This window comes from Hibiscus syriacus, unplaced genomic scaffold (assembly GCF_006381635.1).
Source record: "Hibiscus syriacus cultivar Baekdansim isolate YM2019G1 unplaced genomic scaffold, ASM638163v2 tig00110372_pilon, whole genome shotgun sequence".
Classification (NCBI taxonomy): Eukaryota; Viridiplantae; Streptophyta; class Magnoliopsida; order Malvales; family Malvaceae; genus Hibiscus; species Hibiscus syriacus.
The window spans coordinates 1,003,752-1,020,055 of NW_024062709.1; the positions used below are offsets into that span (position 1 = coordinate 1,003,752).

General features: G+C 34.3%; 2 long non-coding RNA genes across 2 annotated transcripts; both read left to right on the forward strand.

The window, feature by feature from the left end:
- Positions 1-2,362: 2,362 nt before the first annotated feature.
- LOC120121481 lies at positions 2,363-3,333 on the forward strand. The gene is made up of 3 exons (XR_005515992.1): positions 2,363-2,474; positions 2,582-2,616; positions 3,055-3,333. It is a non-coding gene; the product is annotated as an uncharacterized LOC120121481 (long non-coding RNA).
- Positions 3,334-13,103: 9,770 nt separating this feature from the next.
- LOC120121480 lies at positions 13,104-14,095 on the forward strand. Its single transcript, XR_005515991.1, has 3 exons — positions 13,104-13,203; positions 13,311-13,345; positions 13,798-14,095. It is a non-coding gene; the product is annotated as an uncharacterized LOC120121480 (long non-coding RNA).
- Positions 14,096-16,304: the final 2,209 nt, after the last annotated feature.

The window sequence follows — 16,304 nt, forward strand, 5'->3', positions numbered from 1 at the left end:
ATTATATATATCTATTAATTCTCTTTTTTTTATTTCTATTTTTATTTACTTGTATATATTTATTTATTTTTTACGTAATATTTTATATCTCAATTATTTTCTTAACTATCGTTTTTACTTATTATATTAATTATGATAAATTATTATACATATGTATATATTCTTTGTATTTATTATTATTATTATTATTATTATTTTAAACTTTTATGTATATTTCATTTCCATTTTGCCTTTATTTTATCTGTCGTTATTTACCTATTTTCTCTTATTTATTTTACTTTCTTTATTTTCAATTTATATTCATCACCCTTGTTTTTCTAACGCTTTCCTTGATTCTTTAAGGGTATGCTTTCAAAACGGTTAGAGGTAAGTAATCTGGATCGTTATGTTACCTTTTAATTCAAACTTACAACTTTCTTAATTTAAGACGACTGGAAATTGCGTAGTACCAAAAGGGCAGTTCAAGGGTGATAACCCTTCTGTCGTTACCTTTTTTCGGCGGGGACAATCGTTTAATTGTTTAAAAACCGTTACGACTTTAATTTTGGAAAATCTGGTGATTTTGAATTAAATTGGATAGAGTCGCCATCGACCTTTAGGTTAGGTAGGTCGAATACCTAAAAAAATGTTTTTTAAAAAACAATTTAAAAAAAAACATTTTTAAGACAAAAATTGGTCTACGTTTACCAAAGATTCAATTAAAATGGGTTCGGGAGTCAGTTACGCGTAGGGAAGGATTAGCACCCCTACAGCGCCCTAAATCGGTACCTAGTCAATTAATTAATGTCTTTGCAATGAAATTTACAAATTCGGTTTTAATTTGATTTATGATCCAAAAAAACAACATATGAATTTTACAATGGTCAAAAGTACACAAATAGATTAAATTAAATTTACCAAGTCATTAGAAAGATAAATAATATTCGATTATTTAAAAATATCGAGACCAGATCTTAAATAGTTATAACAACATTTTCTCGATAAATTTAAATAGCCGATCATTTCTTTTTCTTCCATTACCAAATTTTAAAGTGACAAGTCAATTTCTTAGGTGTCATTGATAGGATACACTTTTATTTTAAAATCGTTAAAAGCAGACCTCGAATAAATTAAGACAACCCAGTTAAAACAATTTTAAATTAAAAGGGTATTACCGTTAATCTAATTATGTAATAATGTCGAGTTATGCAAATGAGGTTATCATACATATTATGCAAAGAATGTCATACAATTAGTAAATAAAAAAATCACATATTTATACATATCAAACCGTATCACCATGCAAAATAAATATGACAACTAATTAAAGAAAATAATCCTAACAACAGACTAAATTAAAATAAATTTAAATTTAAAGAATTAAATCTAGCATATAAGGTAACCGAAATACACTGAAATCAAAAGTCCAAATTTAATTAAAATTAATAATCATGAAGAAAATCTTAACAAACTAATTCATAATCACAATAGAAAATAAGCGTTAAAACAAAAACATACAACTGTGACTTATGTAAAAACAAAGGAAATATTAAAGAACTAAAGCATAATTTTTCCTTACGAATGCCCATTAATTAACAACATTAAATAGTATAATTCTATAAAAAGGGAATGTAATTTGAAAAAAAAAACACATCAGAGTAATAAAAATGAACATATACACTATTAACAGTTATGGAATATATATTAAACAATCTGCATAAATATTAAATAATAAAAAGTGATAACACACTTTATAATATACTGTATAGCACAAAATGTATAATACATACATACATACATATATATATATATATATATATATATATATATATATAGTCACAAATCACGAGGAAAGAAATTGAAAACATACTGCAAATATATATATAATACTTATTTGAGTGATAAAACATGGTAATACTCATAAATATTTATATATACAAGCATGAAACAAATGTAAGGTTGTGCTATTAATGCAAATAAACATCTGTTAATGGCTGGCCCGAAATTAAAAGAAATTTACTAAAACGGCATAAATGAAAGCAATAAAAAATACTAACATAAATGTTTCAACATATAAACAAGGACGAAAATATAATATGCATAAAACATAGAGACAAAAATAGAAAGAAAAGAAAATAGAATTAATAAACCTTTATGTAGAAACATACCACCCATACCTAGATGAAATAGACACCACGTGGGTTTGATTAACCCACCAATTTTAACACTAAAATACTAAACAATTATTATCATATTACTAACCCAAATAAACTCTTATATGAAAACAAACAACCTCATACCTATATGAAATGGCTACCCACGTGGGTTTGATTAACTAATCAATTTTAACACTAAAATATTAAACAATTATTATCATATTACTAACCCAAATAAACTCTTTTATTTTTGCTTGCATCGTTCCCTTCTCTCTTGCTCTCAACCCTCTCCTTCATTACTCACTTCTGTACGCCATCCATGATCGCCTAACCCCAAAGGTAAACCACTCTTTTTTTATTTTTTAGTTTTGTTTTGAAATTTATTTTTACTAAACTAATCTCAACCTCTCTTCTGAAACAACGCAACCCTAACTGAGATGGAACAGAGTCACCGAGACTCCACTGCGTTTGTACAACCCAGGTAAATCGTCCCTAAACCCCTCTTGTTTATTTCGAAATCACCCACACACAGACCACACACTAGAGATTAAAATGAATTTCAATACCTCAAGAAATTACTATGGTTTTTGTGAATGGTTGGTATATTCCTTCGAAATGAAGAGTGAAATAAGGAGAAACTTCCTTTTATTGCTTCGAAAATGATGGTCCAGAGACCTTTACAAATTGTTTTTCCTCTTTGAATGATTACCCCCCTATTTTTCGTTGAAAACCCCTTTTTTGTTTCAATTGTTTTCCCCTCTTTGGTCGAACCCCTTATTCTTTTATAGTTCAGATCTGATAGTGTTCGTTCCATTGATATCCATTTAGTGGAAGATTAGGTCTCCATTTTTAATGTGTAATGGATTAGGCATTGATTTGTCTGATTCTGAGTGTCTTGGTTTTGTGGTTGCTGATGTAGGCGATGACGACCTTCGGCAGCTTGGAGGTTCGGTTGATATCTTGGCTCGACCATGGTGTGAGGGTGAAGCTCGGCTGGTTAGGTGGTGGCGGTTGGTGTTGGCAGCGTGCACTGTTGCGGTTGTCATTTAGGGTTATAAAACCCTAATATTACCGGGTCGAATCCGGGTCACGGGTCGGGTTACTGGACTTGGGTCAGATCTGATGTTGGGTGTTGTTTGGGTCTTGAGACTTATAATCTGGGCTCCTGATCTGCTGGGTTTTGGTATAATGTGGGCCTGCAAACATTGTAACCAAAATTATTATTAATAATAATACTAATAATATTAATAATAATAATAAATATAATAAGTATAATATTTTTTAAGCCCGGTCAAAAATGGGTGTCTACAGTTGCCCCTCTTTGCACATTATTGTGTTAACAAGAATATGGCAAAGATGAAAAAGATAACCAGTTTTTGTCCGATTTTTTTAGATTCGTCGCTGATTCGAAATGTCATGAATCAAGCAATGAAAATATTGAAAGCATCTTGCCCGATGGTCTTATAGATGGCCCAAAGGTCTTATCATCTTGCTCGAAAGGCTTACAGATGACCCGAAGGATTTAAAAATCAAGAAACCCCCGAAGGCTTAGTTTTTTAAAATCTCATTTGAAAACATCCTGCACTGATGGTCTTATGGATGGCCCGAAGGACTTAATACTCAAGAAACCCCCAAAGGCTCAGTTTCTTAGATCTCATTTGAAAACATCATGCACTGAAAGTCTTATAGATGGCCCGAATGACTTAAAAATCAAGAAACCCCCGAAGGCTCAGTTTCTTAGATATCATTTGAAAACATCCTGCACTGAAGGTCTTATGGATGGCCCGAAGGACTTAAAAATCAAGAAACCCCCGAAGGCTCAGTTTCTTAATTGTCACCAAGGAACCCCTACATATCACGTTCGTCCCTCAAGTGTTCATCAAGTTTGTCATCAAGGAACCCCTACATATCATGATGGTCCCTCAAGATTGTCATCAAGAAACCCCTACATATCACGATGGTTTCTCAAGCTTATCATCAAAGAACCCCTACATATCACGATGGTCCTTCAAGCTTATCATCAAATTTTTCATCAAGGAACCCCTACATATCACGATGGTCCCTCAAGATTGTCATCAAGAAACCCCTACATATCACGATGGTTTCTCAAGCTTGTCATCAAAGAACCCCTACATATCACGATGGTCCTTCAAGCTTATCATCCAATTTGTCATCAAGGAACCCCTACATATCACGATGGTTCCTCAAGATTGTCATCAAGAAACCCCTACATATCACGATGGTTTCTCAAGTTTGTCATCAAAGAACCCTTACATATCACGATGGTCCTTTAAGTGTTCATTAAATTTTTTATCAAGGAAACTCTACATATCACGATGGTTCCTTAAGCTTTTCATCAAGAAAACCCTATATATCACGATGGTTTCTCAAGCTTGTCATCAAAGAACCCCTACATATCACAATGGTTCTTCAAGCTTTTCTTCAAGAAACCCCTGCATATCACGATGGTTTCTCAAAATATTGTGTTTCGAGCGAAACTATCTTAAGCGAGATAAAATCTTTTGTTTCAAGGAAAAACAATCTTGAACGAGATAAAATCTTCTAGTTCAAGTGAAATTGTCTCAAGGGAGATAAAATTTGTTTCAAGGGAAACCGTCTCAAGGGAGATAAAATTTGTTTTAAGGGAAACTGTCTCAAGGGAGACTGAATTTGTTTTAATGGAAACTATCTCAAGGGAGACAAAATTCGTTTCAAGGGAAACTGTTTCAAGGGAGATAATTTTTTCAAGGGAAACTGTCTCAAGGGAGATAAAATTTGTTTCAAGGGAAACTGTCTCAAGGGAGACAAAATTCGTTTCAAGGGAAACTGTCTCAAGGGAGACAAAATTTGTTTCAAGGAAAACATACTTAAAATTTGTATCTCAGAGAAAAATTGTCTCAAGCGAGACGAAATTTGTTTTGAGAAATTATCTTAAGTGAGACGACTTTGTTTCAAATGAAACAGACTCAAAATTTTTTTTAAAAAGAAATTGTCTCAAGAGATTCAATATTCATTTCAAAAGAAATAATCTTACAGATGGGTATTTCAAAAGAAACTGACTAAAAGATTATAAAATTTGTTTCAACTGAAATAGACTCAAAATTTGTATCTCGGAGAAAAATTGTCTCGAGCGAGATGGAATTTGTTTTGAGAAATTGTCTCAAGTGAGAAGAAATTTGTTTTGAGAAATTATCTCAAGTGAGACAAAATTTTTTTTTAAAGAGAAACAACATCAGAGGATACTGATAATTTGCTTGTTCCTGCTGATGGAGGAAATGCCTTCAGAAGATTTGATCTTTCGCATCAGGATATTGAATGACCCAATATTCGATATTGAATCTCCAAAGATGCCCCAACATTTTGATGTTGAATCTCCAAAGATGCCCCAACATTTGATGTTGAATTTTCAAAGATGTCTCAACATTTGATGTTGAGTCTTCAAAGATGCCCTCTATTGCTTCAGCATTGATTCTAAGCATGAGCTTTGTGTCTGAGAGTCACATGTCAAATACCAAGATCTATTCTAGAGAGTTTGTCTTGTTTGAAAAGTGTTTTTCTTTTTCTTTTATTTTCAAAAGTTTTGAAAATATCAATTAGAAGAGTTTTGAAAAATGTTTAATCAAAAGTTTTGAAAATATTGCCCCACTCTAAGTTTTATAATTGTAACAAATCATAAAACTAGAGTTCATTGGACATCAAAGAATTAATTACAATGTTAATCCTTCAATAAATTATAACTTTTTGACAAGTGTCAAGATCAAAGCTATCTTTGGGAAATGGTTAGGTAAGGAAAGGGTAAAATGAAACTCAGGTTATTGTGTTTGGTCAATGGTTTGGCCTTCTTATTTCTTTGATGTTCACTGATTTGATGGGGTAGCTTGTATGCTCATCTACTAGAAGTGTTTGCCGGCTCCCAACTCTCATGATCACACTCGGATTATGCAATGCTTTATCAAGAAATTTGCGATCGCCTCAGCTGCACAATTTTTACATTCAAGCCGCCTTTTCAGGTTTTCAACTCGAATCATCCTTTGGTTTCAAGACATCATTCAAAATTTACGTCTTGAACCCCCTTTGTCATTTTTCCTATCATGCATTAAATATTTTAGAAAACCTTTTTGCAAATAAAGATTAATCCTGATGGGCGGGATGAAATCTGAAGATAGTCTCTTCTGTGTAGAAATCCATGTATGATTAGAATGGACTTTTTAAGGCACGTAATGTAGGCCATGGTTCATTATTATGAAATAAAAGGATAAGTAGGCCCAAACAAGCGTTTCAGGGTATTAAACTAAGGATCAAGTCATTCTGATGCCTTCAATCCTGTCTTGCTCAATTTGAATCTGTTCGTATGTCTCTCTCTCTTGATGCTCTCTGGGTACTCCATGTTCTTCTAGAATGATTGTGCTTGATCAATCTCATAGTTTGAAGTTTGATGTGCCATTTGAGTTGATTCTTGTCCTTTTTTTTCTATTTGTTTCTTTTTCTTTGCTTTAATTTCTTTTTTCCTTTTCTCTTGTTTCTTTTCTTTTTGCTCTTTGTTTCTTTTTTTCTGATTGGATCTTCGCACTTGACATTTTGGTTCACCTTTTGGTATCTCATCTGGATTGATGTCTACACTCATATGAGCAGATATCTTCCACCTTACCCCCCTGTGTGGAGGGTGATCTTCGGTTAGGGTTGAATCAGAAGAAAAACACTATAGGCTCAAAAGGGGACAACTAGGGATATATATATATATATATATATATAAACAAAGCCGTTCATCATCTCATACACAAAAGTCATCGCAGAAGAGATATCCCCAGGGGGATAGATTTTCAGAATTAATTTTATTCACATGAAAAAATGTAATTAATGCATGATAGAGTTATTTCGAATTCATTCTCCTTTCTGCTTCTTGCTCCCAACATGTCTCAGTTGTTTAGGCTCAACTTCAGAAAATTGATACGAAATGCCCTAAGTTGTGTCTTCTGGTAAGAAGGTTCATGCTCAAGTGAACATCTTGAACTTAATGTCTGCAGGTTTTATTGGTAGAAAAATGTTGTTTTACGTCTAAAAAGACGATAGTGTGACTTTATTGACTCAAAGGTATCGGTACGACTCTTTGTATCTCTATGAATAATTTTGGGTAAAAATCGAGGGATTTTTTTTGACAGGATAAAAAAGATCTGATCTTGCCATATGTCAAATATCTATAATTCTTGAAGAATCAAAAGAATCCTTAATTCATTCGATATTCGAAGAACTAAAGATTAAAATTTGATCAATTATTCAACCTTAGAAGGTAGCATAAGTTCAGTCACTTAAAAGATTAAGCAAGTATAAAAGATAGAACAAAAATGATTTCAAACAGAACAATGCTCTCAATACAATGGTAGATGCAATGCCCCCATCATTTTCCAATTATCCATGCCCCTGAATCAATCAAGTTGTGGATCTTGCGCTTCAGTGCTTCACAATTCTCGGAGGAATGTCATGAGCTTCTTATGTGGTAACTGTACTCAATATCAACATCGTAACCCTCGAGATATGGGGAATATTTTCTCAGATCATTCTGAAAGGCTCAGTCCTACAATCAGCTGAACAAGCTCCAACTGTACTTATTTCAGCTTCTTGATTTTATGTAGTGTCACGTGGTAGGACCACTTTATAGAATCCTCTATGAATTAACTCTATGTTTGTTTTATGAACAATGCATGTAAAAATGCTTAAATGAATGTTATGCAGAATGCATATGTAGATGCCAAATGCAAATGCAAAAGGTGTCATTCTAGAGTGACCATCTTAAAATAACTTTCATTGAACACAAAGGTCTCGGTACATCAAACAAACTTTACATATAATGGACAGCTTTTGCTACGAACTTTTCTATCTCTTTCAAAAGCCAATTTAACTTCCACTCATGCTCGAGAGTTGAGTTGTTAATCTGCTTCAAATCTCTTGCAAAGCCAGCTAAATCAACCCATTTGTCAGCCACATTACTTGCTTGAGTAACCGCCTCATTCATAGTATTGTCTTTTTTCTCCACTTTATATTTCAACCTTTGAAGTTGTAAGCAATATTGATCATTTTCTTTAGTAAGAGACTCGATGCGATCATGAAGTTCTCGTGCAAGATTTCTATAATCTTGTACAAACTCTGTCATTGTTTTTTTATCGGCTCTACTTGTTTCGAGTTCAATATCTTTCTTACGATTATGGTTTTGAAACCAGGCTTCTACGTTAGCAAGGGCTGTTCTCAATATTTCGTTCTTTGTTTGCCATATCCCTAACTCTTGTAAGGCTATTTTACGTTTATTTTCTGCGATCTGTAGATCACGAGAGCACCTCTTAGCTCGTTCTTCGTGTATATTACAATTTCTTTTCCATTGTTCAACACCACTCTTCAATTTAGAGGCTTCTTTTGCCCACTCTTCTGGAGTATTGCCTAACCCAACACTTTGAAAGGTTTGATTGATTCTTTGAAAACCATCTTGCATGGCTTCTAATTTTCTGTTCTGAATGTCCTTTTCATTTTGCAATTGAAGTATTTGAGCTTCATATTTCAATACACGCTCTTTGTTTTGGATACCCTTACTGATGTTTTTTGTCCTTGGACTCACTCGGTTTGGCCTCGACCATATGTTTAACTATTGAACCCAGTTGACCCTTATTCTCAAATTCCAATACTCCATGTTCTAGTAAGCAATTAATTCAATGCTTGAAAGTAAACAATTCTTGATATAATGTCCTTGAGCTCCTGCGTGATATTCACAGTTGGAATTGGCATCATACCACTCCGGATATAGAGGTTGCAGAGGCTTCACATACTGCGGGGACACCTCCCGAGCTTCTAAAAGCTTATCATACAACTCCTTATATGATATAGGGATAGAATCAAAATAAGAGCCACCTCTCGGCTTGGATGGAACTGGAGTCTTCAGGTATGCTCACGAGTTCTGATTGCATGGTTTCTTTTAATTCTTCTGGACTTCTACAGTTGTCACAATTTCTTTGGCGTTTCCAAACAGCTTGTTGATACGAACAATGATTGTGTGTGGCTTCTCATACTGGCTAGAATCAGCAAGTTCTAAAGTAGTCCCTTGTGTATTTGACAACTCAAAGTTGCTTTCGTCGAGCTCTTTCATTCTTGTTATAGAAGTCTCACTTCTTTTGGACAAAACATCCATCCTATCCATCATCTTGGACATATGTTCTTTTATCTGTCTTATTTCCTTTTGCTCTTCCTCAGCCATGCGATCTTTGGGCGCATATCTCTCCACTATTCTCGATGCTTTCTCAGGATGCCATTTCTCAACTGTGTTATAGTCTGCTTGATCACGAAACCCCTTGTCCATCATGAAAGCCTTCTACTATGCTGACCACTAACAAATTGACACCTTTTGATTATGTCATGATCATGCAATGTAAAGAAAAAAAAACCCACATAAAAAACAAGGTAGTACAAATAGGATATCAAAATGACAAAAAGCAACAATAGCAAAATAAATAAGCCAATGCAAAAATAAGAATACAAATGCACGAGGTGTTAACTCCGAAAGTGACCACTTATAGAACAACCTTTATTTAGTCGACAAGAATTCAATAAGTACACCATGTAGTCAAAATATAATTTTGAATGTTCATTTCTTCATTTCTTTGAGTCGTACTCTTAATGGAATCTATCATTTCACTTCCAAAAATTGTCGGTGTATTTTATCACCTTTGATGACATCGGATGTCCTTAAATTGAATCTTGAAATCTCCATTCTTACCTCTAATGTGAATTGGTTTTCATATCCTTATGAAAGATCTTCTCATCATTGGTATGACTGTATCTATCTTTTGAGTCAACATCTTGGCCTTTGCACCTTTAAATGAATACTTCGATCAACTTCAAACTTCTACATTTATCTGATGTCTTTCTTCATAGATCTGTCTTTAATCTGTTTAAGATTTCTTCAATCATCGAATGTCATTCTTCATGAATCATTTGAATGTTTTTGGATCTCCCGATTTTGACTACATGGTAAGAATTTCTTGCCTCATTATGACCAGCCTTCTTATTAGTCAATCACTTGTGAATTAACACCTTTGGATGACATGAAGATACAAAAGCAATAAATCCAAAATAAAATGGACATAAAACCAAAATGGGTTAGTACACATAATATAAACAACAAAATAATAAGCATCGTAATCATTAAATAAAACCTACCCTCATATGTTGGCTACCCAATCATGCTTTAGTAGATCCTACCCAACATGATATCTACCCTAATGCTTTATTATTCAAAAAAATCCTAACCTCATGATATCTAATTCACAGGCTTTGTACAAAAATATAAAACCTAACCGCATGTTTTTCTAATTCGCATACTTCTTGCAAAAAATAAATACATTCGAGGAAAATATTAGAATAAGTTTCCCCCTTGTGACTTTTGAAGAATCGCGGACAGAGATTTAGTATAAGACATATAGAGGTTTAGTAACACTAACAGGGTCCTCGAATTGTCCTTTCCTGATACCCCCTTGGGCTTGCCAGACCCTCGACCCTCACCCATTATAGGCTTAAACGGGTCAAGTTCAGTTTGAGAGGATACATTTCCCTATGTCCATGCGAGGAAACTCAATGTTTCGCTCGTAAACATAAGGCATATGTACCCCAGAGGTTACTTGCTAAAGCCCATACGGAGAAAAGCAATTTTTCTCACGTAAGCGTAGCGTTCACCTCTACCTAACGGGACAAAGAACAGTTAGAAGGCTCTAAAAATCAAAGGGTTATAGTGACAATGGGGAAACTCATAATTCTTTGCCTCGATCCAAGAAAAACAACAGACTAAAGTGAAGGTCAGAAAACTGAAACATGTAAATCACACGTTAGTACAACTATTTATTTATTAATCAAACTAAAAATTAAAATGCAAACAAAATATTTAAAACAAACAAGGGATCAAAAACCAAATTAAAACATACTTATAAATTTCATTTGCAAAGACAATTAATTAATCGACTATCAGCCTGGCTCTCTAAAAGCTTCCCCAGTGGAGTCGCCAAGCTGTCATAACCGTTTTTCGACGGGGACAATCGTTTAATTGTTTAAAAACCGTTACGACTTTAATTTTGGAAAATCCGATGATTTTGAATTAAATTGGATAGAGTCGCCATCGACCTTTAGGTTAGGTAGGTCGAATACCTTAAAAATGTTTTTTTAAAAACAATTTTAAGAAAAATCGTTTTTAAGAAAAAAATTGGTCTATGTTTACCAAAGATTCAATTAAAATGGGTTCGGGAGTCGGTTACGCGTAGGGAAGGATTAGCACCCCCAAAGCGCCCTAAATCGGTACCTAGTCAATTAATTAATGTCTTTGCAATGAAATTTACAAATTCGGTTTTAATTTGATTTATGATCCCAAAACAAACAACATATGAATTTTACAATGGTCAAAAGTACACAAATAGATTAAATTAAAATTACCAAGTCATTAGAAAGATAAAGAATATTCGATTATTTAAAAATATCGAGACTAGATATTAAATAGTTATAACAACCTTTTCTCGATAAATTTAAATAGTCGATCATTTCTTTTTCTTCCATTACCAAATTATAAAGTGACAAGTCAATTTTTAGGTGTCACTGATAGGATACACTGATAGGATACACTTTTATTTTAAAATCGTTAAAAGCGGATCTCGAATAAGTTAAGACAACCCAGTTAAAACAATTTTAAATTAAAAGGGTATTACCCTTAATCCAATTATATAATAATGTCGAGTTATGCAAATGAGGTTATCATACATATTATGCAAAGAATGTCATACAATTAGTAAATAAAAAAATCACATATTTATACATATCAAACCGTATCACCATGCAAAATAAATATGACAACTAATTAAAGAAAATAATCCTAAAAACAGACTAAATTAAAATAAATTTAAATTTAATGAATTAAATCTAGCATATAAGGTAACCGAAATACACTGAAATCAAAAGTCCAAATTTAATTAAAATTAATAATCATGAAGAAAATCTTAACAAACTAATTCATAATCACAATAGAAAATAAGCGTTAAAACAAAAACATACAACTGTGACTTATGTAAAAACAAAGGAAATATTAAAGAACTAAAGCATAATTTTTCCTTACGAATGCCCATTAATTAACAACATTAAATAGTATAATTCTATAAAAAGGGAATGTAATTTGAAAAAAAAAACACATCAGAGTAATAAAAATGAACATATACACTATTAACAGTTATGGAATATATACTAAACAATCTGCATAAATATTAAATAATAAAAAATGATAACACACTTTATAATATACTGTATAGCACAAAATGTATAATACATACATATACATACATATATATATATATATATATATAAGTCACAAATCACGAGGAAAGAAATTGAAAACATACTGCAAATATATATATAATACTTATTTGAGTGATAAAACATGGTAATACTCATAAATATTTATATATACAAGCATGAAACAAATGTAAGGTTGTGGTATTAATGCAAATAAACATCTGTTAATGGCTGGCCCGAAATTAAAAAATTGACTAAAACGGCATAAATGAAAGCAATAAAAAATACTAACATAAATGTTTCAACAAATAAACAAGGACGAAAATATAATATGCATAAAACATAGAGACAAAAATAGAAAGAAAAGAAAATAGAATTAATAAACCTTTATGTAGAAACATACCACCCATACCTAGATGAAATGGACACCACGTGGGTTTGATTAACCTACCAATTTTAACACTAAAATACTAAACAATTATTATCATATTACTAACCCAAATAAACTCTTATATGAAAACAAACAACCCCATACCTATATGAAATGGCTACCCACGTGGGTTTGATTAACCAATCAATTTTAACACTAAAATATTAAACAATTATTATCATATTACTAACCTAAATAAACTCAATTATTATCATATTACTAACCCAAATAAACTCTTTTATTTTTGCTTGCATCGTTCCCTTTTCTCTTGCTCTCAACTCTCTCCTTCATCACTCACCTCTGTACGCCATCCATGATCGCCTAACCCCAAAGGTAAACCACTCTTTTTTTATTTTTTAGTTTTGTTTTGAAATTTATTTTTACTAAACTAATCTCAACCTCTCTTCTGAAACAACGCAACCCTAACTGAGATGGAACAGAGTCACCGAGACTCCACTGCGTTTGTACAACCCAGGTAAATCGTCCCTAAACCCCTCTTGTTTATTTCGAAATCACCCACTCACACACCCACACACAGACCACACACTAGAGATTAAAATGAATTTCAATACCTCAAGAAATTGCTATGGTTTTTGTGAATGGTTGGTATATTCCTTCGAAATGAAGAGTGAAATAAAGAGAAACTTCCTTTTATTGCTTCGAAAATGATGGTCCAGAGACCTTTACAAACTGTTTTTCCTCTTTGAATGATTACCCCCTGTTTTTCGTTGAAAACCCCTTTTTTGTTTCAATTGTTTTTCCCCCTTTTTGGTCGAACCCCCTTATTCTTTTATAGTTCAGATCTGATAGTGTTCGTTCCACTGATATCCATTTAGTGGAAGATTAGGTCTCCATTTTTAATGTGTAATGGATTAGGCGTTGATTTGTCTGATTCTGAGTGTCTTGGTTTTGTGGTTGCTGATGTAGGCGATGACGACCTTCGGTTGCTTGGAGGTTCGGTTGATATCTTGGCTCGACCATAGTGTGAGGGTGAAGCTCGGCTGGTTAGGCGACGGCGGTTGGTGTTGACAGCGTGCACTGTTGCGGCTGTCATTTAGGGTTATAAAACCCTAATATTACCGGGTTGGATCCGGGTCACAAGTCGGGTTACTGGACTCGGGTCAGATATGCTGTTGGGTGTTGTTTGGGTCTTGAGACTTGTAATCTCGGCTCTTGATCTGCTGGGTTTTGGTATAATGTGGGCCTGCAAACATTGTAACCAAAATTATTATTAATAATAATATTAATAATATAAATAATAATAAATATAATAATAAGTATAATATTTTTTAAGACCGGTCAAAAATGGGTGTCTACACCTTCATTGACCGTAACCGACTCCTGAATCCGACACATCATTGGTAAAATGCAGATCAGATAAGAAATAAGGTATCTAATCAACCTATTTACTTTTTAAATAAATGATCGATGGCGACTCCGAATCCACTTTCCTAAGTCGAAGCTAAATTTCGGGTCCAACCGAAAGACAGTTCCGACAATATAATAATAAAAGGTTGGATTACTTTTTATAGTGAGAAGAAGTAGACGAAAACCACCATAATAAATCATCTATATTTTATGAAAATATATTTTTCCATTTTATATGGCATCATAAAAGATATTGTGCAGACTTATTTTTTACTTTGAAATGATTGAAAAAATATGAGTATACATAAAACTTTACTCTTTTATTCAACTGAATTTATAATATAATGACGAAGGATTTATGTTAAAATAAAATATAGTTTTTTTTAAGGAAGGATAATATTATTAATTAACTGAAAGCAGCATCAGAAATAACAATTGGGTTTATAACATCTGGACACTCGGACTCTAAACAGCAGGATGACTCCAAATAAGATGCATGCTGAGCAAGGGTATGAGCAGCTTTATTTTCCGATCGACGGATGTAGACAAGAGAGACCTTGGCATTGGAATCCAGAAGCCGTTGAGCCTCAACAAGGTGGAAGGATGCAACTGACAGGTCCATCCGGCGGTGATGAAGCTGTCTCACAATGTTCAAGCAATCACTTTCAACGATGATCTGAGAGGCATGAAGGGAACAGGCGAGACCAATACCAGTTGAAATTGCAGAAGCATCGCCACATTAATTTTGAGGCAACCTGGTGGTGGACTAAACCATCGAGGCACAGATGGGTATGAAGGTGGCGAGATATGATCATTAGCGGCCAGATAATCTGCCTGAACGGACTTGGCTTCCATCTACAAATACCAACCAGGGAGTAAACGGTCCTTATGCATGAAGATATTACGACGTCGCCAAATTCCATATAAAAGAACCAATATCTCTGCAAATCGACTGGGCTCTATCATAGGCTTCAAGAAGCTGAGCCACTCACCACCGGAGGTCGATTGACTCATTAGCGCGGCCGTCGGAAGACCAGCTTGAATGAGAATTCCGAATGCATCCGGACAGTCTTTAATGGCATGAAGAGTAGTCTCAGGAAATGCCCCACAAAGAGGACAGGACCATCCCCATAACCAATCATTTGTAATCTTGCTCCAACTAGTAAAGCATCATGGTCCAGTCTCAAACCGAACACGCGAACCTTGGGAGAGTTTGTAAAGATGATAAATATAACCACAATGGATCAACATGTTCTGGATTATGAAGTTGACGCGTGAGAAAATAATAGGCAGACCTCGTGGAATATACACCCGATGAGTGACATCTCCAGATGATAGTGTCGCCCACAGGCCACAACCGAATCAATTGAAACACTTAGAATTCGAGTAGCATCAACTGGTTCGAAGACTTGCTGCACCCGTGAGACATCCCAAGTCGGAACCCCTACCTGCATAAATTCACCACAACCAACAGGTTCTACAACACTGTCAACTTAATAGCCATCAAACTGTACAGGGGTCAGGGGAAGAGTTTCCCCAAGTATCTTGATGCATCCGGACATTACTGCCAATGCCAATTCTCCATAAAAAATCGACTGAGGAGATTTAGTAGCTGTGTGAATATTCCTCCAATCATTAGATGGTCGGCGTCCGAGCTGTGAATGCAGAATGTCACCATTATGAAAATACTTGGCCGAAAACACCTTGGTTACCGGACCATCCGGATCACGAAGAAACCTCCAGATGTGTTTCCCCAACAAAGCAATGTTGAACTTGTGTACATCCCGGAATCCACGGCCACCCACCCGCTTCGACGAACAAAGAATGGACTACGCCAACAAAGCCCAATCACGATGTGAGAACTGCCCCGTCCACCAAAATTCACGCAGAAGACGGACAAGGTCACCCGCACTCCATCCGGAACAAGATAGCAGCACTCCAACCTTGAGTACTAGTCAACAGACGATCTCGTAAGAAGCTGAAGGTGTTGGTTTTATTCTTACCCATAATAAGGGGCGTGCTCAAATACAAACTCGGGTCTGCAACCTCCTGGATTCCCAAAATAG